Consider the following 7,757-nt stretch of genomic DNA (forward strand, 5'->3'; position numbering starts at 1 on the left):
GCCATTAACGAAGGATGATTGAAATTCTCGGAGATGCAAGTTGACAAGCAACCGTTCCCGGTTAATGTAATTGATCTCCAGGACAAGAGTGTTCTAATTCGGCCAACCAAAGCCAAATCAGCTAAAGGAAAAAATATGATCGTCGGTGAAGATAGGCCAAAACCTTTGGGAGAGAACAAGAATTTGCTAAGAGAAGTTCTACTTGAGAAGACTCCCGAAGGCAAGGAATTGATCAAAGTTGTGTTGAGCACTTCGACCCCCGGGGGCATGGCAATGCTACGATGATCAAACCCAAAAATCCGGAGGTTGCCAGGTGGAAGATTAATAAAGCAAAAGGACGTGACAAGGTTATGAAATTCAAACCCACTTTCAAGCATCTTCTGTCCAAATATGAAAAGGATAAGGCCATCCAAACTCATACAAATCGGCCAAATAATCTTAAGCGATCAAGATCGCCTTTGAAGCAAGAAGTGCATGATCATCATCGACCAGAGAAGGATTGTGTTGCTACTACTCACCCACCACTTGGGCCGGTGCTATGGCCATGGATGCTTCCTCCGATGTCTTTTCCTCCTTGCCCAATGTGAATTATAATAGTATGTGGATGCCTCCTCCTCCTACGCAATTAAATTATTTTCATCCGACACCACGTAGGCCGTTATTTGATAGAATATCATGTCCTGTCCATGACCGATTATGGCAGTCTAGTGATGTTCGATATGATGGAAATGCGGAGAAGGTATACCGGGTCAAGGAAAGTGTTGTTTCTATTCGAAATTCAGATTCTAGTACTGCTGAAATAAGGACCACTACTGCTGATATTATTGAAATAGGAACAATGAAAGTGATCGTTGAAGAGCTTGATAAAGGATCGATTGTTATTAGTAATAAATCGGTCAAATTTGAAAGTATACCTACTGTTGTTCATGCTATTCCAGAGGATGATAATCATGAGGCAAATAACAGCGAGCCGTCTTCTAAGTATCTATAGCCAATGTGGTGTCCCTTTGGTTTATCTCACACGAAAAAAAGAAGATTGCAGCGGCTACGCAAGTAGGAATTAAGCTGAAAAATTACGGGATGATACTTTCAATGAAGTTAAGCCTATGCAACCCGTGAAGCAAGTGTGTGAGACCAAAATTAGATGCAACGACAGCTCCTGCGGCAGCTCCTTCACCAATAGCAACACCGGTGCGTATTCAAGGTGATAAGGTAGATGAGGAATTAATTGATTATGGTGATTTGCCCGTGAATACTAATGATGCCTCGCCAACCAAAGGTATGGATGTCAATATGATTTTTATGTTACCTTCGGAATTTCATATTATGGATGAAGGTGAAATGGCTCAATTGAATTTGGGGCTAAAAGAAGCTATTTTTAGAAGCCAAGAGAGATAGATCGGCATTTGAAGCCCTTGTATGTGAAGGGTCATATTAATGGGAAGCTGATTTCTAGGATACTTATTGATGGTGGAGCTGTTGTAAATTTGATGCCACACTCAATTTTCAAGAAGCTTGGTAGAGATGATAACGAATTAATGAAAACTAATTTGGTGCTCAATGGATTTGCGATTCTAATGAGGCCAAAGGGGTTATCTCTATGGAGCTCACTGTTGGAAGCAAGTTATTATCCACCGCCTTCTTCGTCATTGAGGTGCAAGGTAACTATAGTGTTATTCTTGGGCGTGATTGGATTCATACAAATAGTTGTGTGCCTTCTACCTTGCATCAATTTTTAATTCAATGGGTGGATGATGAGGTAGAGATAATTCATGCGGATACTGTGGCCTATGTTGCTTTAGCCGATGCTTCAGCCGATTGGAGATACGGCAATACTGAGTGATTGTCGGGTCTTGGTTTTTCAGATTATGATTTTCTTAGTGTCTCTAAAGACGGATTTGTACCCGCGGTTGTAAAGCTGACTTGTGATAATCGGCTCAATAGCATGATGTATCTAAAATGACGCCTAGAGGGGGTGAATAGGCGTAATCTAAATTTTTAACAAACTAAAACAACGGATCAGTTAATATGCGGAAGTTCCTCAGAATTTTCCGGAACTTTCGTAAATATGCGGAAGTTCCGTACTTCCTGAAAGAAAATGAATCTGTGCCTATGCACGAACAAGGTGATACAATTTCACAAATTACCAAGCACTAGGAGATGTCTTTCAACCAGTATCTCCAATTACCCGCAACTCAATCCTTACAAAGAGATAGATCGGGTTGAAACTCTAAAAGATCAATTCAAACAAGAGTATGTAACCAAATATAAGAAATTGACAAGAGTGACACGAGGATTTGTATACAGGAGTTCGGCCACTCCACAAAGAAGTGTCTACGTCTCCGTTGAGGAGCTCACAAAGAGCCGAGTCTCTTTCAACTCTTTCCTCACCCAAGCGACCACAAAGATCGAGCTAGAGTTTCTTACTCACTTTGTCGGGGTGACACAAACATCCCGGAACTCACCACAAGCTTGGGAGCTCACCGGGCGACAGCTAGCCGTCTAGGTAGACGAACCATCAAGAGCAACAAACAAGAAATCCACCCACTTAACGAAGAAGCAAATGCTCAAATGATGGCTTTTGAATCTCACAAGCTCTTCTCTTTAATCTCACTTAATGCTAGCAAAAGATCTCACAAGGAATCACAAAGGGGAGTGAGAAAGGAGCTTTTAAGGAGCTAGAGCCTTTGTCTTAAAGCTGGTCGAAATGAATGCTTCATATATATTGGATTGAAAGGGTGTGGAGTATAAATACCTCACAGCCAAAAACTAGCCGTTACTCTCTGGAAAGTGCGAAACTTCCGCAAGGATGCGGACCTTTCGCAGGATAACCCAAGATAGCCAAAGTGCGGAACTTCCGCATTTCCTTGTTTTAAAAGTTTTGGGGCTATCTGAGGTGTTAAGTATGGGCTATATGTCTCTCATAGGTTTGTTTGGACTTTTGAGCATTGTTTCTATGTAAGCAAGTAAATTTTATGTCCCCCTTTATAGTACGGCATCCTAAACTCAATTTCAAAAGATAAAGAATTTAAAAGCTATAGGATTTAGGATTTATGTGCCGCTTCCCTTTTTCCTTTTTGGGGGGGGGGGGGGTACACCATTCGTTAAATTCTTGCTTGATGAAATTATACCTGTCCATACTTCATAAAGTTTGTTAGTTCTTTAATTATTTTATCATTATCACCAAAACCCACTTAGGGGCCTAGATGCACTTTTAGTATCAATGAGTGGAGAGAGAAATTTAGAATAGTTGCACAAGCGTATGGAGCAATATCGGTCAAATAAGAACGATATTTGTGAGGCCATTGAAGATTTAGATGAGTTAGATTAGTTGGGTCAAGGTTTTTCATCGGCCGATCCATTAGAAGAAGTTGATATAGGTGATGGTAGTATTTCAAAGCCGATGTTTGTAAACAAGAATATGAAAGCCGATTACAAGGCTAAAGTAATCGAGTTACTTAAAGAGTACATAGATTGTTTTGCTTGGAAATAGCATGAGATGTCGGGACTCAATCGAGAGTTAGTAGAACATCGGTTGTCTATCAAAACGGGATTAGGCCTTATAAACAGCCCCTTAGAAGGTTTAATCATAATATGTATGATCGGATCAAGGAAGAAATAGACCGATTGTTGAAAGCGGAGTTTATTAGGCCATGCAGATATGCTGATTGGATTTCAAACATCGTCCCGGTGGAGAAGAAGAGTAGCGGTAAGTTACGAGTTTGCATTAATTTTAGAGATTTGAATAAAGCTACTCCTAAAGATGAATATCCTATGCCTATAGCCGACATGCTAATCAATGATGCTTCATGACATAGAATAATTAGTTTTCTTGATGGTAATGTTGGGTATAATCAAATTTTCCTGGCCGAGGAAGATATGTCTAAAACGGCTTTTTGTTGTTTTGGTTTTGTTGGTTTATTTGAGTGGGTGGTTATGACATTTAGGTTGAAAAATGCCGATGCTACTTATCAAAGGGTTATGAACTTAATTTTTCATGATTTGCTTGGTGTCATATTAGAAGTATATATTGATGACATAGTTGTTAAATCGGATAGTAATGATTCTCATTTAGCCGATTTACATTTAGACTTTGAAAGGATATGTCGGTATGGTCTGAAAATGAATCCACTCAAATGTGCTTTTGGTGTGTCGGCTGGGAAGTTATTATGCTTTATTATACATGAGAAAGGCATAGAGATAGATTATAATAAAATAGAAACTATACAAAAGGTTCAGATGCCTACCTGTAAAAGGGATATGCAGAAATTTCTAGGCAAGGTGAATTAACTGAGAACATTTATATCAAACTTGTTCGGAAAAATCAGTGCTTTTTCACTATACTTCGGTTGAAAAATGAGACCAAATTTACTTGGGGGGCAGAGCAGCAATGTGCATTTGATGAGATTAAGAAATATTTGTCTACTCCTCTGGTGCTTTGGGCGCCTAAAGCCGGATTACCTTTTCGGCTATATATTGCTGCGGGAGATAATGTGATTGGTGCTGTTTTTTTGGTACAAGAAGTTGATGGCAAAGAGCATGCAATCGCTTATTTGAGCCGACGTCTTGTACCTTTTTTTGGTACAAGAAGTTGATGGCAAAGAGCATGCAATCGCTTATTTGAGCCGACGTCTTTTGAAAGCGGAGACAAGGTATGTCTTTATTGAAAAATTATGCTTATCGCTGTATTATGCTTGCACAAAGTTAAAGCTTTATTTGCTATCCAGTACTTGTGTATGTCAAGCCGATGTGATTAAGTATATGTTGCAAAATTCAATTTTGAGTGGTAGAATTGGTAAATGAGCTTATGCGCTTATAGAACATGATTTGGCTTATGAATATTTGAAATCTATGAAAGGCCAAATTGTATCTAATTTTATTGTTGACCATCGGATCGATGATAAGCATAATTTAGATATTGGTTTTATATCTGTTAAACCATGGAAGCTTTATTTTGATGATTCGCCTTGCGGGGTTGGACAAGGTGTTGGTATTGTTTTTGTGTCACATAGAGGTGCTATTTTTGAAACATCTTGTCGTGTATAATATTTTTGTACCAATAATCAAATCGAATATGAAGCTCTCTTGTTAGGATTAGAAATTTTGAGCTCCATGGGTGTGAAGAACATAGATGCTTTTGGTGATTCGTTGCTAGTTGTGCAGCAAGTTTACGGTAATTATCAATGTTTCGACGGATCACTAAATAGTTATCTTGATAAGTGTCTAGACATTATTGATGTTTTGGATGATTCTACTATCAATCATGTGTCTAGAGGTAATAATTTCAGAGCTAATGATTTAACACAGCAAGCATCCGGTTATCAAGTTGGTAGAGGTAAATTCATTGTGATTGAAAAACCGATGCTTGAAAGTATTAATCTTTGTATAGCCGAACATGAATTTTTAGGTTTGATTGTATCTTCTTCATTGGGAGAGAATGTTGAAGTTGCTGAAATTGGAGACTGGAGAAAGCATCTCATTGATTACTTGAAAGATCCAAACAAGAGTGTCGATACAAAGATTCGGCGGCAAGCTTTCAAGTATACACTAGAAGTTTGCCGCGCCTTATGGCTCACGTATCACCGATAGCAGAGTATTATTGTAGTCGAATTTAATAAAAAATTGCACTATTTGATATGTGATTTTGATGAAAATTTCTATGTATTTCAAAACGAAGGGAAGTTGGGCTTTCTGGTGCTGATATAGGAGCGTGAACTCAAAACCTGCGCAAAGAAGAGTAAGGAGCATACCTCATTTTACAAAGCTAGTGCCATAATTGCAATTTATATGGAACCTGTGGAATTAAAATATCATACTGATGGAATGGAAAATATCATACTGAAGTAAGTAATGAACTTGATAGAAACAAATCCTGATATTCTAAAAGAAAACAATTGTACCTAATTTTAAGTTGTTAGAACGGATAACTTACATGTGAGAACCTGAGTAGAGCAATGTGTTCTCTGTTTCGAGCTACGTCAGAGGTAAAACGTCATAATGAATCATGTTATAATCCAATCATCTATATATGATGGTACACCAATCCTTCCTTCTGTCTAAATGAAAATCTTTGTTTGAAGATAACAATACAACAAAAAGTGGGAAAAAAACACTGAACCAACCATACTGAAAGTAGAACTCTAATAGTAAAAAAAACTTTGTTAAACTTTTTTTTTAACCATGGCTGATATGCAATAACATTTTGTAAAATAGTAATGTACTCACATGGCCACATTTTCTGCAAAACTGTATCCTGAAATTATGCAATGTGATGACATGTAAGAGGAACACCTAGTTCAGTAAATCAGCGTAAGTGGGCACAAAGTTTTGCTAGATCTTACCATACAATCGATTACCTGGTAGAACTCATTTGCAGCTAACTAAGATATATATGTTTTTGAATTCGCTGAAAACTAAAAAATGTCTCAATTCTAGCTGAGCTGCAAAACTAAGAGAAAATTTGTAGTGTTTGTATATTTATGCCTAGAGATTTAGCATCTACTAAAATTGTAAATTGCATCAACCTAAATGATGGGTGCTTGTAAAAATATAACAGAGGAATTACCTAGTTAGGTCTGAAGCGGTATTTTATACGTCTGGTTGCGGTTCCATTCAGTAATACTTTGTCAGCACATTAATACAACAAGTTAGGTCGTACAAAGAAAGCATTAATACTTTCTTGTACATAGAACATGAAAGTATACACTGGCAAAAAAACACTATACTTTTCTCGAGTTCTTACAGTTGGCTTGGGTGCTATGGGCACGTGGGAGAGCACTGCAGAATGGTTCACAACACACCTACTATTTGACCGATCAAATTTTTATGAGAAGGGCTAGAGAGGCTGGAAATGCTATTATCACAAGCAGAAGTTGACAACATAATTTAATGAGGATTTTCTGAAAATATTATGGGCTATCATTGTAGATGATTTTTTATGAGTTATGTGAACAATACATGGAAATGAAAAGAAAGAATAATGTACGTTGTTTTCAGAGTCAAAATAGTTGCCATCCTTTGTATCAGAGTCGGTTTTATTTTCATCAGCCTTGTCATCAATGTTATCATGAGAAACATATATGCTAATATGAATCATATTAGGTCAAGGAAGAATAGATAGATGGACTGCTTATGTCTAGAATATTGTGGAAACAAAGAGCAATAATCAAGTGGGTTGAACTGTAGAATCAAGTTGCTAATTATACAGATCACAGTGAAAAGTCTAATGTTTGATGGAAATCTTATGAAGACAGGTTGGGTATATCAGAGTTTGAAAAAAAAATGATCGAAGTGATCTGATTGCACCAGTAGTAGGTCTAGAGAGGCTGGAAATACTATTCTCAGAGGAAGAAATTGGCAACATAATCTAATGGGGATTTTCTGAAAAAAATGTTGGGCTGTCAGTGTAGATGATTTCTATGAGTTATGTGCCATACGGTGCCTAACTGTTGTTTAGATGTGATGTCCAATTAACACTATGTGCATAAAAAAAATCCTGACATTTGTAGCAAAATGGACTTTCCCTTTCTAATTCTAGTTGGCAACTGAAAATTTATCAAGCAATATGTAGTTGCATCATCCACTAATTAAGTAATTATACAAATTGAGATGCACACTCCCAAGTCCTTACTGAAGACGGCTTAAATCAATTGCATTGACATTACTTCAGATTCCAAATAAAAATGCCGTGTGACATAATCTAGCAAAAAAACAGAAGTCAGAACCTGGTGATCAGAATTTTGGAAGACACAATTGAG

This window comes from Phragmites australis, chromosome 16, assembly GCF_958298935.1.
Source record: "Phragmites australis chromosome 16, lpPhrAust1.1, whole genome shotgun sequence".
NCBI classification, from domain to species: domain Eukaryota; kingdom Viridiplantae; phylum Streptophyta; class Magnoliopsida; order Poales; family Poaceae; genus Phragmites; species Phragmites australis.